Consider the following 14,847-nt stretch of genomic DNA (forward strand, 5'->3'; position numbering starts at 1 on the left):
GGGTGTTCTTTGGAAGGAATGATGCTAAAGCTGTAACTCCAATACTTTGGCCACCCCACGCGAAGAGTTGACTCATTGGAAAAGACTCTGATGCTGGGAGGGATTGGGGGCAGGAGGAAAAGGGGACGACAGAGGATGAGATGGCTGGATGGCATCACCGGCTCAATGGACGTGAGTTTGAGTGAACTCCGGGAGTTGGTGATGGACAGGGAGGCCTGGCGTGCTGCGATTCATGGGGTCGCAAAGAGTCGGACACGACTGAGCGACTGAACTGAAGAGTGTGTCAAGCAATGTAAACTTCTATAGCAAAAGCTGAGCCACACCTTAAGGTTCTGTGAGAGACCTAGAAGTTTGCTTGAGATGGAAGATTCCAATTGTCTACCGTCTCCTTCAACTATATATTAGTATTGATACAATCCCACTGCTGCCCCTGCACTACATCCAACAGTTGTTTTGAGAAAGTAGGTAAGAAGGAGAAAGAAATTTCCCTCTTTGAGTCCCCTCTTTTGGGCCAGTACTTCCTAGGGTCAAATGTCAAGCTAGATGTATCCTTGGTGCTTGGAGAGCACCCACCACTCTCAAAGCAGGGAGTCGGGATGGAACTGGTCAGACCTACTAAACACCTGCACCTTGTCAGCCCAGTTAATCAAGGTCAAGCTACCCTTTATGTTGTCTCTTTTTCGACTCGAGGGAATTAATAGTCACGATTAAGCCTTCTAGCCTTGTCACTGCCGACCACAAGGAGCGGCCCCCTAAGTCCACTGCACAAACGCAGAGTAACTATCAAGAACTCCCCAAGGGGGCAGTGGAGCACCACAAGAGAGCTTCAGGCCTGCAAAGTCGCGCGGTCTCGCGGAGTGAAAAACTCCTACGCCCGCCGTAAAGGACCCCTTGGAGGAAGTCGGAAACATCTCAATACATCCGGGACAGCCGGTGTCTCCGAGCTCAAGCGTCTAAGACCACGCTTCCCACATTTGGTGAGGTTAACTATGTGTCGCCGCTTCCCGCCGCAGCTTGGGTGGGCTGTGGACAGCTCCGGCTAAGCCGAAAACGAATCCTCATGTTGAAGATGGAAACCAATAAGGCACTTTTCACTTCCCACCCCACTGCCCCAAATGTCTCCTTTTAGGGAGCACGACTTTCGAGGTAACACTAGATACCCACCCTCGCGGCTAACGAACACTCAAGCAGCGTTCCGCTCGGCGGGGAATGGAACTAGTATCCCGGCGTCCTCTCGGCTTCCGTAACGACGTAGCGGGGAGTGGGGCGGTGATGTAGCCGCTCTGGCCTGCGGTGGGCATCTCTATGGTACCGACAGGAGGGTGGAGAGGGTATAGGGGGGCGGGGCCGCCGTTCGCGTCACAGGCTTGCCTCAGCAAGCGGAGCAGATAGTGGTTGCCTTTGGTCCTCAGTGAGGAGCAGACTGTATGGACGCCGCGAAACTGCGTCCTGAGGTGGGAGGCCGGAAGCGGGGACCACTTGAATCTGAAAGTCTAGAAGATCCAGGTTCTCGGTGGGGAAGGCGGCAGGCGCATGGGACCCGGGAGCAGGTGGAGTGTGCTCGACCGTCAGTAGCCCGGAGCCCTTCGGCTTTGTCGCGCCTTCTAGGTCCCATAGGCATTCAGCCCTCACCTAAGCTCCTCGCCCCTTGCGTTTCCTTGGGTCTGGGCGGGGTGCCGGCGCTCTTGCCTGAGTTGCCCCTTGCCATCCTTACCGGGCTCGAGGGCCCGTAATGCGCCCCCGGCTCAAGTGCTTAGTCGCTCAATCGTGTCCGGGTCTGCGACCCCATGGACTGTAGCCTGCCAGGCTCCTCTGCCCACGGGATTCTCCAGGCAGGAATGCTGGAGTGGGTTGCCGTGTCCTTAAGAGGATCTTTCTGACCCAGAGACTGAACCTGTGTCTCGTGTGTCTCCTGGTTTAGCAGGCGAGTTCTTTACCGCTAGCGCCACCTGGGAAGCCCTGAATCAGGCCCGTAGTTGGTGGCATTATACTGTAATGGAGATGGTGTGTGGTAGAGTTTGGCTGTTGCAGAAAGTGTCTCCTGCAAGTCATGGAAATTGATGATCTGGGTAACTGGCTGTTATGGCAGATATCATTAAAAATAATATCGTTAGTTCACAGGCTGAGGATTGCTAACTTGCTTTCCCCTTGTATTAGTATCATGACATATTAAACACCTTGAGCATATTAGCTTCATGCATGACAAGTTTAAAAGAAAATTACAATTCTCGTAATGAACTTGCCCAACAAAAGTGAATATGTAAAATAAACATTAAGCTATTTTACAGTTTAAGAGGTTCTAGAGCCCATTCTATTTATGGAGAAGGAGCAGGAAGTGGGGAAACTGGAAGGGAAATGAAAAATGGGACACTTGGGTGTTCTCAGTTCAGTCGCTTAGTCGTTATCAGACTCTGCGACCCTGTGGACTGAGTGTTCTAATCAGAGATAGTAAGAGGAAGTACACCTATTAAATTTCTCATACCCAGAATCTATTCTATACATCTGCACCAACAGTTGCAGTGGAATAGATGATCAAGTTGTGTGTTTCTGGGGCCATAATTATACCTTTCTTGAAAAGAGAAACTACTGTTTTAACTATCCATGCTGCAAAACAAATTACCCCAAAGCTTAGAGGCTTAAAACAGTAAACAGTTGCTACCTCGCTGTATCTTTGGGCCAGGACTTTTGGAAGAGACTTAGCTGGGTGGTTCTGCTCAGGGTCTCAAAGTTGTAGTTCTAGATGTTGGCAGGGCTGCAGACATCTGAAGGCTTGACTGGGGCTGAAGGATCTGCTTCGGAGTTTACCCAAGTGTGCTTTTTATTCCTCTCTCATCGAGCAAGTTGTTTACACCTTCCATTTAAAATGCGATTTGTGCTACCCTATTATGTGTATCCGTTCCTATTCATAAACTACTATATAGTTATTTTGTAAACAATTTTTTCTTTTTCAGATCACTTTAAATTTGGATCATCATTTAAATACTTTAAGTGATCTTTTCTTGTTTCATTTTGCTCATGACACTTCATTAGCTACCTGATCATTTTTGTATCTGAGCTCATCAAGTAAAATATACGGTGAGTAACATTTAAATATTTATTGATGGTTGAAAATTGTTTAGTGAGTAAAAAAAGATGGACGTAATGAAATGGCTTTACAGAGACATCATGCAACTTGCAGTTAGGTGGATGATGACCTTTTATTTCTGTGTGCTTTCTGGGATGAGATTTGACAATGAATCTGTAATTAAATGCATATGGAAGCTAAGTTTGAGTGGCAGAAGAGCTGTTCTATTAGGCCTTTATGTATACTGTGCCCAACCTACGTTCTCCTCGCACTCATCCACCTGACTGGCCGCCTTTCTCCTTAGGGCTAATTTACAGGCCACAGCTTACTGAAGGAGGGGGATATTGTTTGATGCTGTGGCACCTCTCTGGCTTGGTCATTAATTCAATTTGTGTGTCCCAGTTTCCATCCAGCTAAGTGGATAATGATGTTATCTTTGGTTTAAGGAATATTTTATAAACTTTATATATACTGAGCCTTTAAACACATTGACTTCTTTATCCATTCAGGTGTCAAATGCTTACTTTGCAAAGTAGAAACAAATGATTCATGACTTATGGAGCTATAAATCTTAAGGTATATATAGAAAGGATTCATGACCTTGGAGGTCTCTTTTGCATTTTGGTTGTATCTCTTGGTTGAGAATACCTTGAAATCATTATTTCCTAATCCTGGAAGAATCTGTAGACTATAACTCAGTATTTGTGCTTTAGAGAACAATTTTCATTTTTTCAGTTTTGCAAATGACTAAGAATGTGAGGGGGTTTCCCTGGTGACTCAGTGGTAAAGAATCTGCTTGCCAATGCAGGAGACAAGAGTTCAATCCCTGGATTGGGAAGATCCCTTGAAGAAGGAAATGGCAACCTACTCCAGTATTCTTGCCCAGGAAATCCCACAGATAGAGGAGCCTGGTGGGCAATAGTCCATGAGGGGGTCACAAAAGAGTCAGACACGACTAAGGGACTAAACAACAAAAGAATTCGAGGATTGTTTTAGGGTCCCATATCATTAACAAAATAGCTGTTCTCTACAAAGCAAGTATTCTTCACACTATTAATTAAATTAATTAATTAATAATTTAATTAATTAAATAATTTAAATTAATTAAATATTAATGGAAACTTCATAAATTTATTTCATCTAGAGATATAGAAATCTTTAATATAGACTTCATATGCCAACCAATACATAAATGTGAATACATTATTTTTATATTATACTATCAATTGGACTTATGAGATTTACATACAACTTTACAGCTTCCCAGGTTGCACTAGTGGTAAAGAACCTGCCTGCCATTGCAGGAGATGTAAAAGACACAGGTTCAGTCCGTGGGTTGGGAAGATACCCTGGAGGGGATGGCAGTCCACTCCAGTATTCTTACCTGGAGAATCCTGTGGACAGAGGAGCCTGGCAGGCTACAGTCCATAGGGCTGCACAGAGTCGGACACAACTGAAGTGACAGCATGCATGCACACATACAACTTTATTAATGTTTATTAATGTTGTATAGTCTAATATTTTTATTAACATTTATAATGCTATGTATATATTTCTACATTTTAAAAAATTACACTTTTATGAAGCTGAGTTTAGCATCGTGGTCTGAGTTTAATTAATTCTAACTAACTTTTCAAAGGAGTTTTATTGGTTTTGTGTTCATGCTGCTGCTGCTGCTGCTGCTAAGTCACTTCAGTCGAGTCCGACTCTGTGTGACCCCATAGACGGCAGCCCACCAGGCTCCCCCACCCCTGGGATTCTCCAGGCAAGAACACTGGAGTGGGTTGCCATTTCCTTCTCCAGTGCATGAAAGTGAAAAGTGAAAGTGAAGTCGCTTAGTCGTGCCCAACTCTTAGCGACCCCGTGGACTGCAGCCTACCAGGCTCCTCCGTCCATGAGATTTTCCAGGCAAGAGTACTGGAGTGGGTTGCCATTGCCTTCTCCATGTGTTCATGATAGATATTGAAAATTTGGGGGAAATCAAAGAAAGGAAAAAAATAATGATCACATGTAAGCTGAATGAACAGTCTCCCAGATTTTTTACATGTATGTACATATTTTTAACAAAAAGGTAATACTTTATGTATTATTTTATAGGATACCTTTAAAATTTTAATATTTAATATGTCAATAAATTGGAAATAAGTATTTTTTAATGACTGCATAATAATATGGAATTCATTTCAGTAGTCCTGTATTTTGGACACATAGTTTCTAACTTTTCCTTATAAACAATGCCATGCTGAACATTCACGTGTAACTCTTTGTATATATCTAATTAGTTTCTTAGGGTAATTTTGTAGAAATGGAAATGCTGAGTCAAAAGTGTTTGCTCATTTATTAATCATTTTTGGTACATATTGTCAAATTGAGAAAAGTTATGCCAATTTATACAACTGCTAATACTCTATTATAATAAAGTGATCATTTCCCCACCACTAACAGATCATTAGCGATCTTTTGTCAATCTTAGATTGAAATCTCATTGCTTTAAATTAAATTCAATTGATTACCAATAAAGTTGAAATATTTTAATACTTTTCTTGATCTTTGTATTTCTTCCTTTTCCAAATTGCCTTTTCTTAGACATAGCCAAGTTATTATTGAGATACTTATTTTTTCTTTGTGTTAATCTTTTTTTCTTTTTTATTTGGCTACATCAGGTCTTAGTTGCAGCACTCAGGGTCTTCATGTGTTACAGGGGGTCTTGCGTTGTGGCTCACAAACGCTAGCTGTGTGTGGTGTGTGGGCTCCAAAGCACGTGGGCTCAGTAGCTGTGGCATGTGAGCTGGGTTTCTCTGTGGCATATGGGGTCTTAGTTCCCCCTGACCAGGGACTGCACCTGCATCCCGTGCATTGCAAGGCGGATTCTTAACCACTGGACCGGCCCATCTTCTCATTAATCTTAAAAACTCTTTGTAAAGTAAGGCTTCTTGTCTTTCTCCATCATACATTTTCAAAATTGCCTTCATGTATTAGTCTTTAACTTTGCCATGCAGTTTACATTTTTATACAATCGTGTCTATCAGTATTTTTAAAATATTTTTGAGCTCCTCTAAAAGTCTAGCCAGCTGGACTATGTAGAAGTCTGTTTACAAATTCATGTAAATATCCCAAATTTGGTACCAAACTGATTACAAAAGCTCTCTTGACCATGGTTTCCATGGTTTCCAGGCAGCTAGTCAGTCAAACTGATTCCCTCTCTTAATTTAACCAGAGAAATGGTCTGTATTATTAATATAACACTCTAATCCATGTGAATGTGACATTTTGAAATCTAAAGTTGTTTAAACAACTCCTCCATATAAAATCGAGCATTGTACAGATGATCCAATCTCAGGTTTCACCTGATGATTGACTTTTCAGTACTACTTAGCAATTAAAACCTTTTGTAACGGAACCCATTACCATTGCAGACTGGTCATTATCCTGCTCAGTATAGTATATATTTGAGATTCCTCTTCTAACGCATGTAGAAGGAGAAAAGAACCACTTTCTACTAGTTATGCTGAAAAAGCCAAATACTATCTTTTCCAACCTCCCTTGCAGCTCAGGAATGGGCATGTGATCTAGGCCCAGCCAGTGCCCAACTCTGAATTTTGTATTGAGAGCAAAGAAACAGAACTCCAAGAATTTTTTTATAACAGCAGCAGATGAGGCAGAACTAGCAGCAATGCCCGTGATAATATCTGGTGATGGGTTAAGCAGTGTAAGCTGGATTCAGGGGCAGAGGGGTCTTCACTGCAGGTGTCTGGTGTCATGTGCTCTGAGGTGCTTGAGGCATAGTTTGAAACTTGTCTCTTGAAACCTGGCAAGTCTGTGATTTCCCAATATCCTTTTAATAAATGCTTTTTGCTTTTATTGCCAGAGTGCTTTCTGTTCCATGTACTTAAGAAACCTAACTGACACAGGATCTGAGTACAATAATAATTGTTCCTTACCAATTTGGAATGGTACATACATTTCCCTCTTCTGCAAACACACACTTGATCTGTCTCAGATTTTGTGTTCACCTTTCAGTGTTCACATCACTCTTCTTTTGCAAGTTTGCTTGCTAAGTCTATTCAGTTGTATCCTTGCAACCCAATGGACTGTAGCCTGCCAGGCTCCTCAATGCATGGAATTCTCCAGGCAAGAATACTGGAGTGGGTTGCCATTTCCTTCTCCAGGGGTACTTCCCAACCTAGGGATCAAACCTGCTTCTCCTATGTCTCCTGCATTGGCAGGTAGGTTCTTACCACTAGTGCCACCTGAGATTGAATGCCAGTCTGAAAACAGTCTGTGAAGCTGCTAAAAGAAAATCCCTGTTATGATTTTGACTAGAGGTGGATTAAATTTATAGATTAATTTGAGGACAGTAATACCATCCATGTTGTCTTCTATAAACCATTCAGTAAAATGGTCTGGCTCTTGTTATCAGTGAAGTTCCATCAAAGAAGCAAAACTACTTTGCATGCTAACGAGTAAGAAAGACCTTCTGTAACTGTAGGGGCTGGGAGAGCAGGCAGTGCCTTTGAGTCTGTTTTTGGGCCTGAAGCATGTCAGCTAGACAGTTGGGAAGGGAAGGTGGATGTGGATGAGAACAAGGACATTGCAGTCTGCATTGGCCTCTCACCAGCTTTAGTTTCGATGCTGTGGGTGAGCTGCAGGAGAGGCCCAGGACTTGGAGAGGGTGAAGGAAGATATGGTGGGAGTTGAAGGAACTGCAGGCCTAGCCTGCCCACACCAGCAAGGTGAGCTGACAGATCAGCAACAACACATGCAACCTCCACAGTGTCTAGCACCAACCTTCAGAGTTTAAAAATATGGCTGCTATTTCACTTCTGCTTTCCAAGTTCCATGTACAGAGTCTCCTATAGCTGGCACTACAGGAAGGGGATTCTGGGAAGTGTATTTCCAGCTTAGCTGGAACATAGCACAAAGCCACAGAGCTCTACATAGTTGATCGACGTAATACAGTTCTGTCATTTTCTTCACGTGCAGTGCAGTATCTGTTTAGTTTATCCTTGATATTTGAGTTTTTATTGCTGTTATGAATGTTCATTTTCCTGTACTTTCCCCTTACAATTATTGCTGGTATATTCATAATTTATCTTGAATTAGCCACCTTTTGCAACTTAAATTCTAGGATAGGCTACATTGCTTCAGTTGTGTCCAACTCTGTGCAACCCTATAGACTGTAGCTTGCCAGGCTCCTCTGTCCATGGGATTCTCCAGGCAAGAATACTGGAGTGGATTGCCATGCCCTCCTCCAAGGGATCTTCCCAACCCAAGGATCAAACCCACACACATCTCTCAACCTGCATTGACTGGCAGGTTCTTTATCACTAGTGAGACCTGAGAAGCTCTAATTTCTAAAAATTTTCAATTTATTATCTTGAATAAGCAGTCATTTCACTTACAAATTAATGTAATTGTCTTTTCCTTCCTGAGGAGGGTAATGATACATTTTCACTCTCCCTCCCTCTATCTCTTCTGAGAAATGGAGTAAAAGTGTTAGTCTCTCAGTTGTGTCAACTCTTTGGGACCCCATGGACTGTAGCCCACGAGGCTCCTCTGTCCATGGAATTCTCCAGGTAAGCATACTGGAGTGGGTTGCCATTTCCTACTCCAGGGGATCTTCCTGAGCCAGGGATCAAACCCTGGTTGGTCTCCTGCACTGCAGGCAGATGGAAGCCCCAAGAAATGGAGTATGTTCTGCCAGTAAACAAGGATATCACAGTCATCATCCATTCCGTTCTCCACTGTGAATTCCTGAGCCCCAAGGGAACTCAGGAAGGTGAATACCTGCGACCTCATAGCCATCAGATTGCAGCCACTCCCTAGAGTCAGCTCGAGAGACCTCAGGATGTGAAAAACACAGGGTACTGGCCCCAGGATTGCTGCGATGCAAATGAATGATTTCAGTGAGCCCAGACTCTTGCATCTTCTCATACATAGAAAAGCACTAAATTCCTTAAATTGGAATATCTGGTTTCTCTTATTAACAGTAATCTTTTAATGTTCAGACTACCTGCTGTTTGTTGTAAAACTTCTATATAACCTGGCTCCTCCCCTCTCCTCCTCAAGCCTAGCTGTTCTTTCAGGATTATTTGAGATGTTCATCTCCTGGGCTTGAAGTCGTAAAAATTCCCACCAAATAAAGCGTAACTCTCAACTTTTAGGCTGTGACTTTTTTTTAAGTCAACACTTGCTTGCTTCATTGCATTGATTAGAAATGCCAGAACAGTATTATAACAGCTGCACTGTTTCTGACTTTAAAGGTAATGTTTCTTGGTTTTCATTCATTTTGGTTCTTATAACCTAGCAATTCTTAATGTTTAGTGAGCATAAGAATTACCTGGTAGTCACACTTGCTAAACATGGAGATTTCCGAGAAAAATGCTGCATTTTACTAAATGCCATTTAAGCATTTACTAGGCAATACCTGGTGGATAATAGATACACTGTATGATGAATTTTCATTAATTCATTCAACAAATACTTACTGAGCATCCACAACCAGAGCATACTTCTCAGATGTAATGGTTTTGCTGGGATTCAGAAAGCTATAGTGGATAAGACTGGCAGCAGACCACCAAACAATGACCATGACCCTTTTTTTTTGGTGCAACTTTGGTTTTTGGAAGTGCTTTGGAGCTTCTTTTCTGTCCAACTGCTTAGCTGGTCGTCACCGGTTTTCATAAAAAATCCACTTTTCCTTGCAGGTCACAATCTGATTGAGAAATGGTTTGTTGTTGCGTAGAATAAGAGAAGACAACACTTCAAAATGATGGTGTTTTTTTGTTGTTGTTGTTGTTGTTTTTCCCGGTCAGCTCTTGAGGCCACCCACTTATCGGGCTTTTTTACCTTTTCAATTTGCTACAAATGCCAAACAACTGTAGAATGGTTGACGTTGAGCTCTCAGCAGCTTCTCACGTAGTTGTAAGAGAATCAGGTTTGATGGTGGTTCTCAGTTGGTCATTGTCAACTTCTGATGACCGGTCACTATGCTCTGTGGCTTCAGGGCCCTAGTCTTATTTGCAAAACTTCTTGAACTACTCTATAATTCGTTAGCAGTTCCTGGGCCAAATGTGTTGTTGATGTTACTTGTTGTCTTTGCTGCTTTACGACCCATTTGGAACTCGATTTTAAAAATCACTCAAATTTGCTTTTTGTCTAACATCATTTCCATAGTCTAAAATAAATGTAAAATAAACAGCAAGTAATTGGTGAAAAACAAAGCAAGAAATGTACATTAAAATGGTATATAACATAACCACATTTAAGAGTGTATTCCAACATCAAATGGCAAAGTTCAACAATGCAAAACTACAATTACTTTTGCACCAGCCTAATACCACTGCTGCTTAATTTTGTTTGTGTTTTCTAGATAGGTATTTTCTCAGCTCTTTATTTTCTATATTGCTGAGACTTTTTGTTTGAGATGTTTTCTTATGAACAGTAACTTCATGGATGTTTCTTTCTTTTCCAAGCTGTCTCTTTATAGAGAAATTTAATACATTCACATCTATTATAGTATTTGTGTTTGACGTGTTTGTTTCCTTTTTTTTTTTTTTTTTTTGGTTTGTGGGGGTGGGAGTAAAATTGTCTTCTTCATACTTTACTTTTCTACTTTGCTATATTGAGCAAGTTTTCTGTATTTTTCTCTTATTCCCATAAAAATTTAAAAGACCTGCTCCTTGATTATTTTTTCCCAAAAAATTATATATAAGTGTTATAATTTCTAAGGAAAAATCTTAAAATTTACAGTTGTCACATAGATGCTATAATTTAGTTATGTTTAGAGTCCCTGTTGTCATAGTCCTGTTCTCTCAGAGCTCTGTAATTGTCCCACAATGTTCGGTGTTGGTGTTAATTACATTCTGTTTCTTTTGCAGATAACTGTTGTTGCTGGTTTGGGTCTTAAGGATTTTATCTTTATTTATTTTTAAATATTTATTATTTTTATTTATTTAGCTGCTCAGGATCTTAGTTGCAGCATGTGGGATCTAGTTCCCTGCTGCTGCTGCTGCTGCTGCTAAGTCGCTTCAGTTGCGTCCGACTCTGTGCGACCCCATAGATGGCAGCCCACCAGGCTCCTCCATCCCAGGGATTCTCAAGGCAAGAACACTGGAGTGGGTTGCCATTTCCTTCTCCAACGCATGAAAGTGAAAAGTGAAAGTGAAATCGCTCAGTCGTGTCCAACTCTTAGCGACCCCATGGACTGCAGCCCACCAGGCTCCTCCGTCCATGGGATTTTCCAGGCAAGAGTACTGGAGTGGGGTGCATTTCCTTCTCCACTAGTTCCCTGACCAGGGATCAAACCTGGGCCCCCTACATTGGGAGCATGGGGTATTAGCCACTGGACCACCAGGGAAGTCCTCTCTTTATTTTTTGAATTTGTTTTTTCTCTCAATGTCCAACTCTTTGTCCTTTTTTTTTTTTTTCTCCCTCAAGCTTTTAGAAAATTCTTTGAATGTATTTTTATTAATTGTGTTTTTTGAAGCATTCATCTTACTATGCATTGCTTGTTTTGAGTTTTTATTTGGGCAGTCAGGTTTTTTATTTCCATAAGCTCTTTCTTGTTTTCAGGTTGCTCCTTACATGAAAGGCTGCTATTGTTATTGACAATAAAGTATATTTTCCTAACTTTTTAACATCTGTATTGGAGTATAATTGACATATGATAAACTGCATATGTTTAAAATATGCAGTTTGATACATTTTGGTGTGGGTTTGAAACTATGAACCATGAAACTGTTACCACAATCAAGATAATGAAGTAATGAATCTGTCTCTCCAGTTTTCTTATGCTCCTTTTTAATCCTTCCTGCACCTCCTTTCTTGCATTTTCTAGAATTTTGTATAAGTGGGATCATACTAGGTACTTTTTAAAAAAACATTTCTAGATAAGAAATTCAAACATAAAAGTATTACCTAAATTTAACAATTGTAACATTTTCCCATACTTTATTTGCTTCTTAAAAATACTTTGTTTTATAACAGTTTTAGGTTAATAGAAAAGTTGAGCAGAGTAGAAAGTATTCCCATATGTCCATTCTTGCTCTACACATTTCTCCCCATTATTAACTTTTTCCAAGAGTGTGGCATGTTTGCTTGGCTTCCCCAGTGGCTCAGCGGTAAAGCATCTGCCTGCAATGCAGGAGACGCAGACCTTCCTGGGTCCGTCCAGGAAGGTTACAGTCCACGGGGTTGCAAAGAATTGGACAAAACTGATCATGCACATACATTACATTACACACACACATTTGATACAATTAATGAATAAGTATTGATATGTTGTTATTGACTAACGTCCACAGTTCACATTAGGGTTCATTCTTTGTACAGTTCTATAAGTTTTTGTGCTAAGTCGCTTCAGTCATGTCCAACTCTTTGTGACCCCATGGACTATAGTATGCCAGGCTCCTCAGTCCAGGTGATTCTCTAGGCAAGAACACTGGAGTAGGTTGCCATGCCCTCCTCCAAGGGATCTTCCTGACCCAGGGATGGAACCTGCATCTCTTTAGGGCTCCTGCGTTGGCAGGTGAGTTCTTTACCACTAGTGCCACCTAGGAAGCACCCTATGGGCTTTTACTGTAGCCTTCCCGCGCCTCCCCCCACCCCCCATATTTTGTTTCTCCAGTTGGGTTTTTCCAGTTTGAAGCTAATATAAAAAAAAAAAAAAAAAGCTGCTATGAGCATTGATGTGCAAGTCTTTGTGTGGATGTTTGCTCTCGTTTCTCTTAGGTAAATGCCTAGGAATGGAATGACTGAGTCATATGGTAGGAGTATGTTTAACTTTCTCAGAGACTGGAAAGTGGTTGTATCATGTTACATTTCCACCAATAATGTATGAGAGTTCTGATTGCTCCACATTTTGCCAACATTTGGAAACGGTCAGCCTTAAATTTTAGCCATTCTGATAGTTACGTTTGGACTCTCATTGTGGTTTTACTTTCCATTTCCCTAATAATTAATGATGTTGAGCACATTTCATGTGCTTATTGACCATTTGTATATCATCCTTGTAAAGTACCTTTTCACATCTTTCATACATCTTGTTATCAGCCTGTTTTTCTGTGATCATGTTTTGAGAATTCTTTATTCTGTATACATATCCTTTATCAAATATGAGATATGCAAATATTTTCTCCCAATCTATGTCTTGTGTTTTAATTCTCTTAACATTGTCGTTCAAAGAGCAGAAGTTCTTAAGTTTAATGAAGCTCAATTTATTAACTTTTTTAAACAATGGAGCTTTAATACTGCCACCAAGAACTCTTTGTATAACCCGAGGACAAAGATATCCTCCTGTATTTTCTTCCAAAAGTTTTATAGATTTGTTTTACTTTTACTGTGATCCATTTTGAGTTAATTTTTATATAGGGAGGAAGGTATGGATTGAGGTTCATTATTTTTGCATATGGATACCCAGTTGTTATAGCACCGTTTGTTGAAAGGGGTGTCTTTTCTCCATTGACTTTCCTTTGCATATTTGTCAAAAATCAGTTGACCATATGTGTGGATCTGTTTGAACCCACTCTCTATTCTGTTGCATTGATATATTTGTCTGTCTTCATAATGGCACCACATTCTTGGTTATGTAGCTTTATAGCAAGACTTGAAGTCAGGTGGTGCAAGTCCTTCAACTTAGACCTTTTTAAAGGTGTTTTCCTATTCTAGGTGTTTTGCATTTCTCTATAAACTGTTAGAATATATACAGTGATCTATGTATAGTTTTTATTACAGAATGGAAGTTGAATCATTCTCAATAAATCATTTAGTTAGTCTTTAATGCTCAGAACAAAGACACAACAATACAAAGTAAAAACTTCAGGTATCACACAATATTAATAACTGGATAAGTGATCTCAATATTGTATGCCAGGTGAGCACTCAGAATTATGATTGCCTTTTTATGCCAGTTAAGGTCCTTTGGTTAGAGGTAACAGTCAGGAAAAGGGGACTTATTGAGAAAATCCTGAAGTAGCTCATAGAAGTGAAAGGTGAGTTGCAGGAACCAGGGCAGCTCTGAGAACCTTAGAGATTGGTCCTGAGGACTTGATGTCCTTATGATTCTTTTTTCCTAGGCTCTTCCATGTAGTAGAGCCCATGCTCTATAAGAAGTAAAGGAACTTTCTCCATCAGGTCCACTTGGAAAAATTCTGATAAGGAGTCCAGTTGGCCTAGCCAGGGTCACCTTCATCAGCAGAGTAATCACTGCCATTCACTACTATAAAATTATTACTAATTAGTCATTGCTATTTAATCACTACTACTAGTAAGGGAGGCAGGGAGTTCTAATTGGTCAGCTCCAGAGTCTGGGTATTGTGATGAGCACTTTTCCCAAAGGAAGGTGATGCTGTTATCAGAAAAAGTATGGAAAGCAGTTGCTGGAGTGGATGCCCACTGCTCTGTAGTACACATTGCCAAAAGAAAGATTTGATGACTTCAAAGTAATAGATTAGTCAACAGGTTTTCTTAAATTTCCCTTGATGCATGCTACCATCTAAACAGTTGTTCCTACAAGGCTAATCTGTTCTCTTTGGGCCACGTGGCTTATTATATATAAACTTAAGAAATACTATGTCTTTCAATACTTGAAAGTTTCTAAGACAGTATATCATAAAATGTTCTCCCTGTACACACTCAAAGGTACCCATGTGAAGTAATGGATATGCTAACTGTATTATGATCATTTCACAATACATATGTATATTAAATCATCACATTCTGCAGCTTAAACTTACACAGTGCTGTGTATCAGTTATATCTCAATAAAGCTGGGGGGGGGATGG

At 40.8% G+C, this 14,847-nt stretch overlaps 1 protein-coding gene across 3 annotated transcripts in view; it reads left to right on the forward strand.

Moving 5' to 3' along the window:
- Window positions 1–865: 865 nt before the first annotated feature.
- Window positions 866–14,847, forward strand: part of LOC104983350 (chromosome unknown open reading frame, human C5orf28) — a 20,126-nt gene continuing 6,144 nt past the window's right edge. Inside the window, exons 1-2 of one of the 3 annotated variants that reach the window (XM_010832792.1) lie at window positions 866–977; window positions 2,952–3,075. The gene's annotated coding sequence lies outside the window, so the exon portion shown is untranslated. Of the gene's footprint in view, window positions 978–1,353; window positions 1,551–2,951; window positions 3,076–14,847 lie in introns of those variants that run through there. The other 2 variants (XM_010832789.1, XM_010832790.1) reach the window with 2 other exon arrangements.

This window comes from Bison bison, unplaced genomic scaffold, assembly GCF_000754665.1.
Source record: "Bison bison bison isolate TAMUID 2011002044 unplaced genomic scaffold, Bison_UMD1.0 scf7180017862275, whole genome shotgun sequence".
In the NCBI taxonomy this organism is placed as follows: Eukaryota; Metazoa; Chordata; class Mammalia; order Artiodactyla; family Bovidae; genus Bison; species Bison bison.